We start from the raw sequence: 16,951 nt of genomic DNA, 5'->3' as shown, positions 1-16,951 counted from the left end.
GACTCTGGCTGCATAGTGTGATCATTTGGTGATCTTTACTAGAACGATGGGATATACTCTCTTGGGTGAGAAATGAGAGATAATTCTGTTAGTCTTTTCAGTTTGTTTGACCATTTGTGAGCTCAAGTAACTAAGAAAATATTTTGTGCTTCCTGGAACTAAGCACATCCTTTGAGATCTGGATAAGTGAATGTTTGTATTTCTATCTGTTCTTGACCTGTGACTTAGTTTACAGAACTGAAACTGCAAGCTCTCTGTAGGTTTGTATGTAATTAAGAAAAGCTTTACTTCTCACTGTGAGTGTGAAACATTTTCCTTCTCCTGAAGGATATTAATAAATTAGATTACAATGTCTCTTAAATTAATTAAATGCTTCATAGGACTTTAAGGAATTACATAGATATAATATTCTCAGAATTCCCCGTATTAGTTTATTCTCACATTGCTATAAAAAAACTACCTGAGACTGGGTAGTTTATAAAGAAAAGAGGTTTAATTGATTCACAATTCCACAGGCTGTACAGGAAGCATGACTTGGGAGCCCTCAGAAAACTTACAATCATGGCAGAAGGCAAAGGGGAACCAAACACATCTTCATATAGTGACAGGGGAGAGATGGTGAAAGGGAAGCACTACACACTTTCAAACAACAACTAGATTTTGTGACAACTCACTCACTATCAGGAGAACAGCAGGGGAGAAATACACCCCCATGATCCAATCAACTTACACCAGGTTCCTCCCCTAACATTGGGAATTACAGTTTGACATGAGATTTGGGTGGGGACACAGAGTCAAACCATATCATTCTGCCCCTGGACCCCCCCAAATCTCATGTTCTTCTCACATTTCAAAACACAATCATACCCTCCCAACAGCCCTCCAAAGTCTTAACTCATTCCAGCATTAACTCTAAAGTTCAAGTCCAAAGTCTCATCTGAGACAAGGCAAGTTGTTTCCCTCTGTGAGCCTGTAAATCAAAAACAAGTTTGTTTTTCTATGATATAATGGGGGTATAGGCATTGAGTAAATTCTCTCATTCCAAAAGGGAGAAATTGGCCAAAACAAAGGGATCTACAGGCCCCATGCAAGTCCCAAACCCAGCAGGGCAGTTCTTAAATCTTAAAGCTCCAAAATAATCTCCTTTGACTCCATGTCTCACATCCAGGCCACATTGATGCAAGGGGTAGGCTCCCAAGGCCTTGGGCAGCTCTGCCTCTGTGGCTCTGCAGGGTACAGCCCTCATGGCTGGCACTGAGTGCCTTTGGCTTTTCCATATGCACAGTGCAAGCTGTCAAAAGACCTACCATTCTAGGAGGTGGAGGATAGTGGCCCTCTTCTCACAGCTCCACTAGGCAGTGCCCAAATGGGGACTCTGTGTGGGGGCTCCAGCCCCACATTTTCCCTCCACACTGCCCTAGTGGAAGGTCTCCATGAGGGCTCCATCCTTTCAGCAGGCTTCTGCCTGGACATTCAGGCATTTCCAAACATCCTCTGAAATCTAGGCAGATTCCCCCAAACCTCAACTCTTGCCTTCTGTACATGCACAGGCCCAACACCACTTGGAAGTCAGCAAGGCTTGGGGTTTGCATCCTCTGAAGCAATGACCCCAGCAGTACTTTGACCCATTTTAGTCACAGCTGGAGCTGGGGCAATTGGGATGCAGGGTGCCTTGTCCCAAGGATGCACAGAGCAGCAGGGCCCTGAGTCTGACCCACAAAACATTTTTTCCCTTTTAGGCCTGCAGGCCTGTGATGGGAGGGGCTCCTGCTAAGGTCTCTGAAATGCCCTGAAGGTATTCTCTCCATTGTCTTGGCTATTAACATTCAGCTCTTCTTTACTTATGCAAATTTCTGTAACCTTGCATTTTTTTTCCCAGAAAATGGGTTTTTCTTCTTTATTGCATGATCTGACTGCATGTTTTCCAAACTTTTATGCTCTGCTTCCCTTTTAAATATAAGGTCTAGTTTTAGGTCATTTCTTTGGTCATGCAAATGAGCATAAGCTTTTAGATGCAGCCAGGCCATATCTTGAACACTTTTCTGCTTAGAAATTTCTTCCACCAGATACCCTAAATCATGTCTCTCAAGTTCAAAGTTCCACAGATCTCTAGAGCAGGGGCACGATGCTGCCAGTCTCTTTGCTAAAGTGTAGCAAGAGGGATCTTTTATTCCAGTTCCCAGTAAGTTCCTCATCTCCATATGAGACCACCTCAGCTTGGACATCACTGTTCATAACACTATCAGCATTTTGGTCAAATCATTCAACAAGTTTCTAGGAAGTTCCAAATTTCCCTCATCTTCCTGTCTTCTTCTGAACACTCCAAACTGTTTCAACTTCTGCCCATTACACAGTTCCAAAGTTGCTTTTACATTTTCATGTATCTTTATAGCAATGCCCCACTTCTTTGGTACCAATTTTCTGTATTAGTTTGTTCTCACATTTCTATAAAGAACTATCTGAGACTGGATAGTTTTTAAAGAAAAGAGGTTTAATTGACTCACAGTTCCACAGGCTGTACCAGAGGCATGGCTGGGGAGGCTTCAGGAAACTTGCAATCATGGTAGAAGTAAAGGGAAAGCAAGCACATCTTCACATGGTGACAGGAGACAGAGAGCAAAAGGGGAAGTGCTACACAATTTTAAACAATCAGATCTTGTGAGAATTCACTATCATGAGAACAGCTGGGGGAAATCCACCCCCATAATTCAATCATCTACCACTAAGTTCCACCCCAACATAGGGAATTACAATTAAACATAAGATTTCGGTGGCGATACAGAGCCAAACCATGTCATCCCCCAAAATAAAGAAGCTAAACTAATATTTTAAATGGGCTAACCTACAAAAATTCTCTCTTACAGAAAATGCTAGCTAGGAGGCATTTTCATAAGCATCAAAATTCAAGTAATCAAGATGAATCCATGTCCAAATCAGGTTGATTTAATAATTAGGATTAGCAACAGTTACATGTAATTTCCTATGGTTTTATCAGTGTGGGGTATAAATATAAGATTTTTTGAAAGTAAGGTTTGGTATATTTTCTTTTATGTGAAGATACTAGTTAATCTGAACTTCCTAAACTTTTTACACTAATTCATTTATTAGATTAGCTAATATTAGCCCTACATAATATTTAGGATTGTGAGAAAACAAAATTTTCAAATAAATTGAATTAGAGTTTTTACAAACCTTTTCTATTAACAGCAATTATATGTGTAGCATGTCTGTTTGAACATAATTTCTAACACCCTCAGTAAACTTTGAATCTATAAACTAATATTAAATTGATAATGAATAATGATTAATGAAGAATCTTTGACTATCTGGGTAATTTCTAAGTAAAATAGAATACAGAAATCTCGGTTACTGAGTGTCATCTTAACATCTAAATGGGTATACTTTTGCTTCCTATTTGCATATATTATAGAGTGACTGTATCTTTGGATCTTGTTAGTGGAAGTGTTTCTTTTTGCCACTTGGAGAAGGTGTAAAAGGCATGTGGATGGCAGTAGGAGGTTGTATTATATGTTCCTCTATGCTTTTGGGTCTGCCTAAATGCTTGTGTATGACAGATAATTCTTAATTACATACTTACTTACAAGTTCTCTTTTTAAAATAGAATTTGTTTATAAGTTTTAATGAATATAAATGGTTAAGACTATACCAGGGTCTGGGCATGGTGGTTCATGCCTGTAATCCCAGCACTTTGGGAGACTGAGGCAGGCGGATCACTTGAGCCCCGGAATTCAAGATCATCCTGGACAACATGATGAAACCCTGTCTCTACTAAAAATACAAAAATTAACTGGGTGTGGTGGTGCGAGCCTGTAATCCCAGTTACTCCAGAGGCTGAAGCAGGAGAATCTCTTGAACCTGGGAGGCAGAGGTTGCAGTGAGCCGAGATTGCACCACTGCACTCCAGCCTGGGCAATAAAGTGAGACTCCACCTAAAAACAACAACAACAACAAAACAAACAAAAAAACAGACAAACAAACAAACAAACAAAAAACTATACCAGGCATTATGGCAAATAAATTCAACTATTTGCAAGATCATGGGAAAGGAAAATGGCAAGGATCAAAGAGGTAGTTTTGACCTAAGTAAAGTGTCTGGTTGTTCCACATGTGAAAAAGAATAATGGGAGACAAAACTTGAATATAGAAAGTTGTAGAGGGTTTTTAGAAATTGATTTATAATACTTACAAATGATGAGTCTGAAAGAAGCCAAGGAATGTCCTCAAATTCTGGAAAAGTTTGCATAGTGTTGATGGGCTCATCCATAAGTTTAAAAAAGGGGGGTGAGAGGAACCTGAGAATCTTCACTGCTAAGTCTGACATTAATGAAAACCTAGAATATGATTTCTCTCTGTTAAAGTGATAGATTTGTCTTAGAGTATTTATTTCTGCTCTTATGAGGGAAAGAAAAAGGTTATTTTTTACACCCTGTGTTATCTGTCTGGATAGCAAGAATTCAAAGTCTCGCCAGAATAATTTTCTGTTCTTTGTGTGACTTTATTATGCCTTTGATTCTAAAGAGCCAAGATTCCATATTCTTGTGTCATCTTTTTCAATGTTTATTTAAAATATCATATGGTCTCTTTGATTAATAGGTAACCAAGCTATTGTTTCTATTTTAATCAAGTGCCTAAATATCTTCTCATAACTCTTGATTTTGTCATTCCAAAATCAGAGCATAATTTAGAAAAATAATCAACATGTCTTTTTACACCTAATATTCTTTTTTTTTAACTTTTAGTTTAGGTTTGGTGGTACATGTGAAGGTTTATTATATAGATAAACTCAAGTCATGGAGGTTTCTTGTACAGATTATTTCATCACCCAGGTATTAAGTGCAGTACCAAATAGTTATCTTCTCTGCTCCTCTCCCTCTTCCCACCCTCCACTCTCAAGTACACCTCAGTGTCTGTTGTTTTCTTCTTTGTGTTCATAAATTGTCATCGTTTAGCTCCTACCTGTAAGTAAGAACATGTGGTATTCGGTTTTCTGTTCCTGCATTAGTTTGCTAAGGATAATAGCCTCCAGCTCCATCCACATTCCCACATAAGACATGATTTTCACTTGTGTCCATGTGAAAAGACCACCAAACAGACTTTGTGTGAGCTACAACGCTGTTTATTTCACCCGGCTGCAGGCAGGCTGAGTCCGAAAAGAGAGTCAGTGAAGGGAGATGGGGTGGGGCTGTTTTATAAGATTTGGTTAGGTAGTGGAAAATTACAGTCAAAGCTGGTAGTTTTCTGGTGGGCAGGGGCGGGGGTCACAAGGTGCTCAGTGGGGGAGCTTCTGAACCAGGAGAAGGAATTTCACAAGGTAATGTCATCAGTTAAGGCAGGAACAGGCCATTTTCACTTCTTTTGTGATTCTTCAGTTACTTCAGGCCATCTGGACATGCAGGTCACAGGGGTTATGATGGCTTAGCTTGGGCTCAGAGGCCTGACATTCCTGTCTTATATTAATAAGAAAAATAAAGCGAAATAGTGGTAAACTGTTGGGGTGGTGAAAATTTTGGGGGGTGGTATGGAAAGGTAATAGGCGATGTTTCTCAGGGCTGCTTCAAGCAGGATTAGGGGCGACGTGGGAACCTAGGGTGGGAGAGATTAAGTTGAAGGAAGATTTTGTGGTAAGGGGTGACATTGTGGGGTTGTTAAAAGGAGCATTTTTCAGGTAGAATGATTGGTGATGGCCTGGATATGATTTTGGATGAGCTGAGAAACTAAACGGAAGATACAAAGTCCAAATAAAAGAAGGAGAAAAATAGGTATTAAAGGACTAAGAATTGGGAGGACCCAGGACCTCCAGTTAGAGAGTGACCAAGGGGGTTCAGCATAATTACTTGCTTGGTTGGCGAGTTTTTGGGCTCTATCCTTGAGTTTTTTTATGTTGTCATATACCAGGCCAGATTGATTTAGGTAAAAACAACACTCTTCATTTAAGAATATACAGAGTCCTCCCTTTTCAGCAGTGAGTAAGTCAAGGCCTCGGCAGTTTTGGAGGACAACTGCAGCTAAAGAGTCAACTTGGGCCTGGAGGACTGATAAAGTTTGTGATATGTCTGTGATCCTAGCAGAGAAGTCATTAGAGAGGCTACAGAAGGTCATGACAGAGGTTAAAATGCCTGCTATTCCAGTACTGAGAGCAATAGTGGAGGCAGAAAGTCCTAAATTGACAAGCAAGGGAATTAGTGGAATAACTCTTTTTTGTCGTGTTGGTGTCATGAGGGGAACAGGGAGCTCTTCGGTCCCATTTGCAAATTGAATTTTGGGAGTAAGGAAAACTAGTGTGCATGTGCCTGTCCAATTAGCAGGTAGACACATGTAGGTAGAGGATCCACAGAGAAAGAAGAGACCTTGTGCGAGGCAAAACTAGAGATGCAAAGTAAAAAGATGAGAAGGAGTGCTGAAAGGGGTATCTTGTACCCAGACTCCTAGGGATCCAACTAGGGTGGCAGCCGTCAGAGGTTATAATGGGGACTGATGAGGTAACTGCATAGAGGGGAAGGTTCCATTTTCATGGTGTATGAGAAAACATTGAGTGTCTATGAGCAACGTTTCACTGTTATTTTCAGGGTTGGGTATAAGTAAACAAGAAGAGGGCCTGCGGGGAGAGTCTGACAAGCAAGGGGAAGGTAGGTAAGGATGGAGTGAAATACAGGGTAAGTGTCTTCCTAAGCAATAATTACTGCTAATGTTTTTAAGTTTGCCAGTATTGATAGAGGACTTATCTGTAATACAGAGCTGGAAGGCTCCAATTGTTTCAGTGATGTGTGTAGTTGGGCTTTGGAGATGAAGAGTGAAGGAACATTGATAAGGTGAAAGGTTACCCAGGGGAATTCCAGTGGGTCTTTGCTGAGAGATACGTAAAGGAGCAGTCACAGGAATAGTAGTTTGTGTTGTGAGGGGTCCAAATATGGGGTGAGTAGAGTTGATATAAGGAGAAAGGTTTTTTAAGTAAGTGCGGAGGAGGGCGGCAGCTTGCTGATGTGAAATGTCTGGAGAGGTCTTGCTGGACCTGTCCAAAAAATAAATGAGTTCTTCAGGATGGTAAAGGTGAGGGCTGTTAAAGGAAGTTTGGAGGTGTAGGGAGACAGGAGATGTTGCCCAGTCTGTATGTAAGGCGGGGAGAGCTGTGTAGGTGCTGGAAGAAAGGGAAATGCAAAGCCAGCAATTGTTTGTTAAGGAGGGATTAGAAACAGCTAGGAGAGAGTGAATAACATTAATAGTGTGTTGGAGATAGCTAGGGAGAGGTAGAGGGTGGCATAAGAATGGGAATGAGAATAAGAATGAGTATAAAAGTAAGGAATAGAACCTCATCAGAGTGAAAGTATTGGAGGGTCCCCTGCCAGCAAAGATCATCTATCCACTCTAAGAGGGAGTTAAGAGTGGCGGTTTGGGGATAGCACCAAGAGATATCAGCTGTGATGGCTTGGAGAAACAGTATAAACTGGCAGTGTAAACAAGAGTAGGGCATTTATGAGTAGTTGAGAACGGTGAATAGGAGTGTGACTAGACAGAAGATAGTAGGGATGACTAGTTTTTGGGGCTCAGTCCAAGTAGTGGGGGTGACTTTGTAAAGCCTTGTTGCAAAAAGAAGGGTAAGGATGAACAGACCTAATAGAATGAAGGGATGTATTAAGCTCATAAGGGTTATTACTGTTTTTCAGAAATGCGAGTGAGTTTAAGGGAAGTAGGGGAGAGTACTTGTGACTTCCAGGAGAAAGAGGAGGGATTAGGCTGGCTGTCCAATGGACGCAGCTTTATCCTGGAATGGTGAACCCAGTGGGGAGGATCCTACAGGTGGACAGCAGTTGGGGTACTATAGATGACTAAGTAGGGTCCGGTCCATCGAGGTTGTAGAGTTTGAGGAGTCAGATTCTTAACAAGAACTGATCGTCCAGCTGGGGTGTCTTCATATGGCTGGGAATCTGGAGTAGGCGAGAGAAGATTAGCAGCCTGGTGAATTTCCTGTCTAGCCCACTGGAGCTGGAAGATAAGTTGCCCAGAGGGCTGGTGTTTGGGATAAGGTTGGGGCCGAGCAAGAAAGTGTGTCCATATAAAAGTTCAAATGGACTGTACCCTGTAGCATCTCGAGGACAGGCTCTAATTCTGAGAAGGGCAAGAGGTAAAAGTACTGTCCAGTCCTCTTTAAGTTGGAGGCTGATCTTGTTGAGGTGTGTCTTTAAAAGACCATTAGTCTGTTCTACCTTTCCTGAAGATTGAGGACTGTAAGGGTTTTGAAAGTTCCACTGAATATCAAGAGCCTGAGAAACTGCTTGGGTGATTTCACTAGTAAAGGCCAGTCCATCATCGGACTATATAGAGGTGGGAAGGCCAAACTGAGGAATTGTGTCTGATAGAAGGGAAGAAATGACCACAGTGGCCTTCTCAGACCCTGTGGGAAAGGCCTCTACCCATCCAGTGAAAGTGTCTACCCAGACCAAGAGGTATTTTAGTTTCCTGACTCAGGGCATGTGAGTAAAGTCAATTTGCCAGTCCTGGGCAGGGGCAAATCCTCGAGCTTGATGCGTAGGAAAGGGAGGGGGCCTGAACAATCCCTGAGGGGTAGTAGAATAGCAGATGGAACACTGAGGAGTGATTTCCTTGAGGATAGATTTCCACGATGGAAAGGAAATGAGAGGTTCTAAGAGATGGGCTAGTGGCTTGTAAACTACATGGAAGAGGTTATGAATTGATGACAGAATGGAATGGGCCTATGAGGCTGGAAGTAGATATTTTCCTTGGTTTAAGAACCATTTGCCTTGTGTGGGAAGAGATCGATAGGTGGAAGTTTCAGCGGGGGAGTAGGTGGGAGTGACCAATGAGAAGGAGAAAAACTGGCCATGAGGGACAGAAGTTGAAATGCTAGCTGCTCCTTTAGCCACCTTATCAGCATAAGCATTGCCTAGAACAATGGGATCTGATGCCTTTTGATGGCCCTTGCAGTGAATGACTCCAGCTTCCTTTGGAAGTAAAGCAGACTTGATAAGAGTTTCTATTAAAGAGGCATTAATGATAGAGGACACTTGTGTAGTGAGGAAACCTCTTTCTGCCCATATAACAGCATGGTGGTGCAGGATATGGAAGGCATATTTAGATTCAGTATAAATATTGACACGTAGTCCCTTTGCAAGAGTGAGGGCCTGAGTTAAGGCAATGAGTTCGGCTTGCTGAGAGGTAGTGGAGGGGGCAGAGCAGTAGCCTCACTGATAGATGTGGAAGATACTATAGCATAGTCTGCCTTTGCTGGTGAATGGCAATTAGGCCAGGTGGAACTGCCATCAATAAACCAAATGTGATCAGGGTGAGGAACAGGAAAGAAGGAAATATGGGGAAATGGGGTGAATGTCAGGTGGATCAGAGACATACAGTCATGGGGATCAGGTGTGGTATCTGGAATAATGTGGGAGGCCAGATTGAAGTCCAGGCCAGGAACAATAGTAATTGTGGGAGACTCAACCAAGAGTGAGTATAGCTGAAGGAGCCAGGGAGCAGAAAGTATATGCATCAGGTGTGAGGAAGAAAATCGATTTTGGAAGTTATGAGAGCTGTAGAGGGTGAGTTGAGTATAGTTTCTGATTTTGAGTACCTCTAAAAGTATTAGGGTGGTGGCAGCCACTGCACAGAGACATGATGGCCAGCTAAAACAGTAAGGCCAAGTTGTTTGGACAAAAAGGCTACAGGGCGTGGTCCTGGTCCTTGTGTAAGAATTCCAACTGCATAGCCCTGCACTTCAGCTGTGTGTAATGAAAAGGGTTGGGATTAGTCAGGGAGAGGTAGTGTGGGGGCAGTCTCTAAAGCTGTCTTCAAGGAATGGAAAGAGGAGTGGGGAAAGGATTTAGGATTGATGGGGTCAGCTAGGTTTCCTTTTGTGAGTTTATATAATGGTTTTGTTAGGATGGCAAAACCAGATATCCAAAGGCAAAAGTATCCAACCATGCCTAGGAAGGAAAGGAGTTGTTGTGTTGTAGAAGGTGTTGGGGTTTGAGAGATGAGTCAGACACAATTGGCAGGGAGAGCATGTGTGTTTTTATGAAGAATTATGCTGAGTTAGGTAACAGATGGAGAAGAAAATTGAGCTTTGGAGGGGGATACCTGATCTTCTTTGGAGAATAAATGTTGAAGGAGCAGAACGGTGTCTTGTTGAGAAGATTCAAAGGAGAGGCTACAAAGTAGAAGGTCACCAATATATTGAGAAGCTGAGGGGTGGAAAGAAAGTAAATCATGAGAAAGAGCTTGGCTGAAGTAATGAGGGCTGTCCCTGAAGTCTTGTGGCAGTACAGCCCAGGTAAGTTGCTGGGACTGATGGGTGTCAGGGTCAGTCCAGATAAAAGCAAAGAGAGGCTGGGATGAGGGGTGCAGGGGAATAGTGAAAAAAGTATCTTTAAGATCAAGAACGGAATAGTGAGTTGTGGAGGAAGGTACTGAGGACAAAAGAGTGTATGGGTTGGGCACTACAGGGTGGAGAGGCAAAACAATTTGGTTGAGAAGGTGCAGATCCTGAACTAACCTGTAAGGCTTGTCTGGTTTTTGGACAGGTAAAATGGGGGAATTATAAGGAGAGTTTATAGGCTTTAAAAGGCCATGCTCTAACAGGCGAGTGATAACAGGCTTTAATCATTTTAAAGCGTGCTGTGGGATGGGATATTGTCATTGAGTGGAATAAGGGTGATTTGGTTTTAATGGGATAGTAATGGGCATGTGATTGGTTGCCAGGGAGGGAGTAGAGGTGTCCCATATTTGTGGGTTTAAGGTGAGGGGATATGAGAGGAAGACACAAAGGAGGCTTTGGGTTGGGAAGAAGGGCGGCAATGAGATGGGCGGCAATGAGATGTGGCCCAGGAATAGTCAGGGAAGCAGATAATTTGGTTAAAATGTCTTGGCCTAATAAGGGAACTGAGCAGGTGGGGATAACTAAAATAGAGTGCATAAAAGAATGTTGTCCAAGTTGGCACCAGAGTGGGGGAGTTCCAAGGGGTTTTGAAGCTTGGCCATCAATACCCACAACAGTTATGGGGGCAAGGGAAACAGGCCGTTGAAAAGAAGGTAATGTGGAGTGGGTAGCCCCCATATCAATTAAACAGGGGATGGACTTACCCTCCACTGTGAGAGTTACCCAAAGCTCAGCGTCTGTGATGGTCCAGGGGGCTTCAGAGGCAATCGGGCAGTGTCAGTCTTCAGCCACTAAGCCAAGCAGATCTGGGAAGGAGTCAGTCAGAGAGCCTTAGGCTAGAGCTTTAGGGGCTCTAGGAGTGGCTGCCAGGTGAGCTGGGCAGTCTGATTTCCAGTGGGTTCCTGCACAGATGGGACATGGCTTGGGAGGAATCCTGGGCTCCAGGCATTCCTTGGCCCAGTGGCCAGATTTCTGGCACTTGAAGCAAGATCCTGATGGAAGAAGTCTTGTAGCAATGCTTGATTGCTGCGGCTTAGGCGTGTGTGGCTTAGGCATTTTGAAGTTCTTATGTGCTAGAGGTGCAGCTGGGTTTTGTCTCACAGCAGAGGCAAGTAATTGAAACTCAGAAATGCATTGCTGTCTGGCTGCCTCCTCTCTATTATTGTACACCTTGAAGGCGAGGTTGATTAATTCCTGTTGTGGGGTTTGAGGACCGGATTCTAATTTTTGAAGTTTTTTTCTAGTGTCAGGAGCTGACTGGGCGATAAAATGCATATTTAGGATGAGACGGCCTTCTGACCCTTCAGGGTCTAGGGCTGTAAGGCATCTCAGGGTTGCTGCCAAACGAGCCATGAACTGGGCTGAGTTTTCGTCTTTACCTTGGGTAGTTTCTTTAAGTTTGTCATAATTAACAGCTTTGTAAGCTGCCTTTTTAAGCCCTTTAACTAGGCAGGAAATCATGTAATCTCACCTAGCTATAGCTGGGGAATCTGCCTGATAGTTCCATTGGGGATCCTTTCAGGGAACTGCTCTAATGCCTTCCTGGAGGTCTGGCTCATGGAGCCGGCAGTTGTCAGCATGAGATTGGGCCAGAGAAAAAACTCTTTCCTGTGCATCTGGGGAGAGGGTAGAAGTTAGGATGACATTTAAGTCGCTGCAGGTTAAATTGTAGGACACAGTTAGATATCTGAATTCCTGTATATATTTAGTGGGGTCTGATGAGAAAGAGCCTAAACGCTGACTGATCTGAGAGAGGTCTGATAGAGAAAAAGGCACATGTACCCTGACTATGCCTTCAGCTCCAGCCACCTCTCTAAGAGGAAATTGTTGGGCAGGTGGAGGAGAGCTAGTCATGGAACTAAGCTGTAAGCTGGACCAGGTGTGAGGAGGGGAGGTGATCGAAGGATTATAGGGTGGAGGAGTGGAGGCTGAGAAAGAATTGAGACCTGGCTCACTCTGGTGATGAGCAGCCTGGGGAGGAGGGGAGAGGTCAGATGGGTCTGTAGAAAAGGAAGATTGGAAAGACTCAGTGATGCTTAGGGTTGGGACTGAGGAGGATTTGGGAGGAATCACATTGGGAACAGAGACTAGGGAGGGAAGGAAGTGTGAAAAATGCCTGGATGTAAGGCACCTCAGACCATTTGCTCATTTTTTGACAAAAATTATCTAGGTCTTATAGGATGGAGAAATCGAAAGTGTCATTTTCTGGCCATTAAGAGCCATTGTCAAGTTTGTATTGGAGCCAAGTGGTGTTGCAGAAGAAAATAAAGCATTTAGGTTTTAGGTCAGGTATGAGTTGAAGAGGTTTTAAGTTTTTGAGAATACAGGCTAAGGGAGAAGAAGGAGGAATGGAGGGTGGAAAGTTGCCTATGGTGAAGGAGGCAAACCCAGAGAAAAGAGAGAGTAGAGATATGGAGAGAAGGAGTGGGGGGTTCTTGCTCCCAAGAAAAGCGGAAAAGGGGTAGAGACACGGACAGAAGGGGTGGGGGGGTGCTTGCCCCACAGAAAAGTGGAAAAGGGGTAGAGACACGGAGAGAATGGGTGGGTGGTACTTGCTCCCCAGGAAAGTGGAAAAGAGGTAGAGACATGGAGAGAAGGGGTTGGGGGGTTCTTGCCCCCCAGAAAAGCGGTACTTGCCACTAAGAGTGAAGGACCATGGCAGGCATCCCCGCATGGTCAGACACCTCTGAAACGTGGGTGAATAATCAAGCAGATGTCCCTGCATGATTAAACACCAAGGGAAGACTGTCTTCCGAAGTCCGTGACTGGCGCTGGAGTTTTGGGTTCACGGATAAAATGCGTCTCCTGTCTCTACCAGAAAAGGAAAGGAAGTGAAATTCAGAGAAGGGAGAGATTGAAAGATGGCACCAAGATTGAAAGGAAAAAGAGGTTGAGGGATAGTGAGAGAGGTTAGAGAAGGGAGTAAAAAGAGGCCGCTTACCCAATTTAAAATTGGTGAGATGTTCCTTGGGCTGGTTGGTCTGAGGACCCGAGGTCATAGGTGGATTTTTCTCACAGAGCAAAGAGCAGGAGGACAGGGGATTGATCTCCCAAGGGAGGTCCCCCAATCCGAGTCACGGCACCAAATTTCACTTGTGTCCATGTGAAGAGACCACCAGACAGGCTTTGTGTGAGCAACAAGGCTGTTTATTTCACCTGGGTGCAGGCGGGCTGAGTCCGAAAAGAGAGTCAGCAAAGGGAGATAGGGGTGGGGCTGTTTTATAAGATTTGGGTAGGTAATGGAAAATTACAGTCAAAGGGGGTTTGTTCTCTGGTGGGCAGGGGTGGGGGTCACAAGGTGCTCAGTGGGAGAGCTTCTGAGCTGGGAGAAGGAATTTCACAAGGTAATGTCATCAGCTAAGGCAGGAACAGGCCGTTTTCATTTCTTTTGCGATTCTTCAGTTACTTCAGGCCATCTGGATGTATACGTGCAGGTTACAGGGGATATGATGGCTTAGCCTGGGCTCATAAGCCTGACAATGATCTTATTTTTATAGCTATAAAAATGGATTTTGATGATTTTGGGATGATTCCATATCTTTGCTATTGTGAATAGTGTTGCAATGAACATTCACATGCATGCGTCTTTATGGTAAAATGCATTACATTCCTCTGGGTATATACCCAGTAATGGGATTGCTGGGTTGAATGGTAGTTCTGCTTTTAGCTCTTTGAGAAATCACCATGCTGCTTTCCACAATGGTTGAACAAATTTACACTCTCACCAACAGTCTATAAGCATTCCCTTTTCTCCACAGCCTCGCCAGCATCCATTATTTTTTGGCTTTTTAATAATAGCCATTATGGCTGGTATGAGGTAATATCTCATTGTGGTTTTAATGTGCATTTCTCTAATGATCACTAATATTAAGCTTTTTGTCATATGCTTGTTGGCCACATGTCTGTCTTCTTTTGAAAAGTGTTTGTTCACGTCCCTTGCCCACTTTTTAATGGGGTTGTTTATCTCTTGTAAATTTTACACCTGACATCCTTTGAGATCTTCTAAGATTTAATGGGATGCTAGCAATAGCTAGTTCTTTTATGCATACTTCTTAATTAGCTCAACACAGTTTTAAAAGCTGAATGACCAAAATGTAGAGGTTCTGCATGTGAAATGTGGTGGAGTTTCTTGGGCCTGCTTTTAGCCACAGGCTAGAAGACAGAACAATTGAGTCTTTTAAAAAGCTCTACCTGAGATTCCTTAATAAAATTTCCAGACAGAAGTTAAATTATCTGGCCTTAGTAGTTGCTTAGTACTATATGCTCATGGAGGCTTTTATGGTTAATTAATACCTCTTGTTTCACTTTTGTAAATAATCAAGCTAAAACACCATGAGACTGTAACGCCAAAGGTTCTTACCTTAGCCACGCCAAAGATTTAGTGTAACGGCAGCCCGTGGTGAGAGACAGACACGGATTGGACCAAGAGAAAAAAAGCTGTAGGCTTTATTGAACAGAGTGACTGTACAAAGCTTCCACAGCGTGGAAGGGGTCCCGAGTGGGTAGCCAGTATTAGATTTTTTGATCACCTTTTAAACTCTTTAAGGCGGGAAATACGTGCGGTGGGAAGAGGTTACCAGAGCGAGAAACAAAGACAATGAACATGTCTCAGATCTTGAGGAAAACCGGAATTGCAACTTAAGTTTTATCTACTTTCTAACCTTGCCGCTGCATGGCAAAGGAGACAGGATCTCACAGGATTTTACAAATGTGTTTACAAGGAATTGTAATTGGGAGCATAGATAAGGTCTGCTGGTCACAGAAAAATGGGCTTTTAACATTCCTTTTAGTTTCAGGGGAGGGGGAAGGGAGAGAGGGAGAGAGGACACAGGGAAGCTTACAACAAAATTTTTGCTGTTTATAGCTTTCTTGGGGAAGAAAACACATGCACAAATTCTGATGTTAGGAATATTTTAAGCATATATCTTCAATATTATTCATCCAGGACCGAAGTAAGTCCTGATGCAGAAAATGAGTGAGTTTCACAGCTTTCTGGGCCCCTACTTGACCCAGGAAGCCCAGCTGACACCTCCTCTCAAGACCATCAGTTTTTTTGTGATAGAGAATAATCTTTGCAGATTATTTATGATCAAACTAGGGGGACTGCTAGGAAAAAATCTTTTAAAACTTAGAAATGAGGCAGAAAAGTGAGCACCATGTCCTTTCAATGTCATACTAGAATATTATTTCATAGGCTTATTCAAAGATTAATTATATGTGGGGATATATCTGCTTTTAAGGGATTAGATACAATAAAGTTACATGTAACATAGATTTCTCTCTGTTAAAATAGATAATCCTAAAAGTTATATTTTATTGTCCTGTATGATATTCCAATTTTCTGTCTAACGGCAAATTTATTTCAGAATGCCTTCTCTCCTGGATTATGTAAGAGTCCCTTATTTTTTAAAATGCTCTTTGAACCAGCTTTACCATTTTACCAACTCCCTCATTATTAAATTAATAATCTTTAACACATAGTCACGCTCTTAATTGTTTGGAAATTATAATTGGACGTACCTTGTGTTGCAGGATGGAGAACCTGGTAGAAGCAGCCTCTCTTTCCTTCTCAGCTCTAGGATGAGCCATTGCCCTGTTTCTTAATTAGATGGCACTTCATTTATCTCCCTCTATTGGCCTCCCCACTACACTACTCAGTCTCAGGGCAGTAGCTGTGGGTCAGCCAATCTCTCTCTGAGCCTCTTGTTAACTGTCTCAGAGTCCTAGGCCTGCATCACAATTCATGTCACACTTCTCAAGGAATAAATCAGTGGTTGTGCTCAGCTGTTCCAGACATAAAAAGGCCCAGGGAAGAAGATGTTTTTGTCATCTTACCCCACTCTGGAGCACCTACCACTGACAAGCCTGTTTATTTATTTATTCAATGATTTACTTAATTATCTACCTTTTCTTTATCCAGTGATTTATTCAGTATTCATTCCTTCATTAAGACCCCAGGAACTGGTATCAGAACTATAGTGGATGGTTTATTGACTTAATTAGGTGAAAGCTTAAAAGCTCCCATTGAAGAAATCAATAGTGCAAATACCTTTTTTTTGTATATAGGCAGACATTTCTATATGCAGCTAATTTAGTTGCTGTGACAAAAACAAAAACAAACAAACAAAAAAAACAACAACACCCAGATTTTCTGCAGTTGAACACAAAATAAGTTGATTCTTTACTCTTGCAGAGTGTAGTCTGTGGTGGAAGACAGTCATTCAGGAACCCAGGCTGCCATCTTCAATTCAGCTGGCAGATGGGTGGCAACAGGAAATTGAGAATTAGGTGAGAGGTTTTCTTTTTCTTTTTTTTTTTTTTTTTGAGACAGAGTCTTGCTCTGTCACCCAGCCTGGAGTGCAGTGGCGCGATCTCGGCTTACTGCAAGCTCCGCCTCCCGGGTTCACACCATTCTCCTGCCTCAGCCTCCTGAGTAGCTGGGACTACAGGCGCCCGCCACCGCACCCGGCTAATTTTTTGTATTTTTAGTAGAGACAGGGTTTCACCACGGTCTCGATCTCCTGACCTTGTGATCCGCCCACC

At 42.9% G+C, this 16,951-nt stretch overlaps 1 long non-coding RNA gene across 1 annotated transcript in view; it reads right to left on the bottom strand.

Annotated features, from left to right (window-relative positions):
* LOC134730396 (uncharacterized) overlaps positions 1 to 16,003 on the bottom strand; it is a 34,794-nt gene extending 18,791 nt beyond the window's left edge. The window contains exon 1 of the long non-coding RNA XR_010112166.1: positions 15,929 to 16,003. This is a non-coding gene — a long non-coding RNA (uncharacterized LOC134730396). The remainder of the gene's footprint in view (positions 1 to 15,928) is intronic.
* Positions 16,004 to 16,951: the final 948 nt, after the last annotated feature.

This window comes from Pan paniscus, chromosome 4, assembly GCF_029289425.2.
Source record: "Pan paniscus chromosome 4, NHGRI_mPanPan1-v2.0_pri, whole genome shotgun sequence".
Taxonomy (NCBI): Eukaryota; Metazoa; Chordata; class Mammalia; order Primates; family Hominidae; genus Pan; species Pan paniscus.
This window is presented reverse-complemented; position numbering and strand designations above follow the sequence as displayed.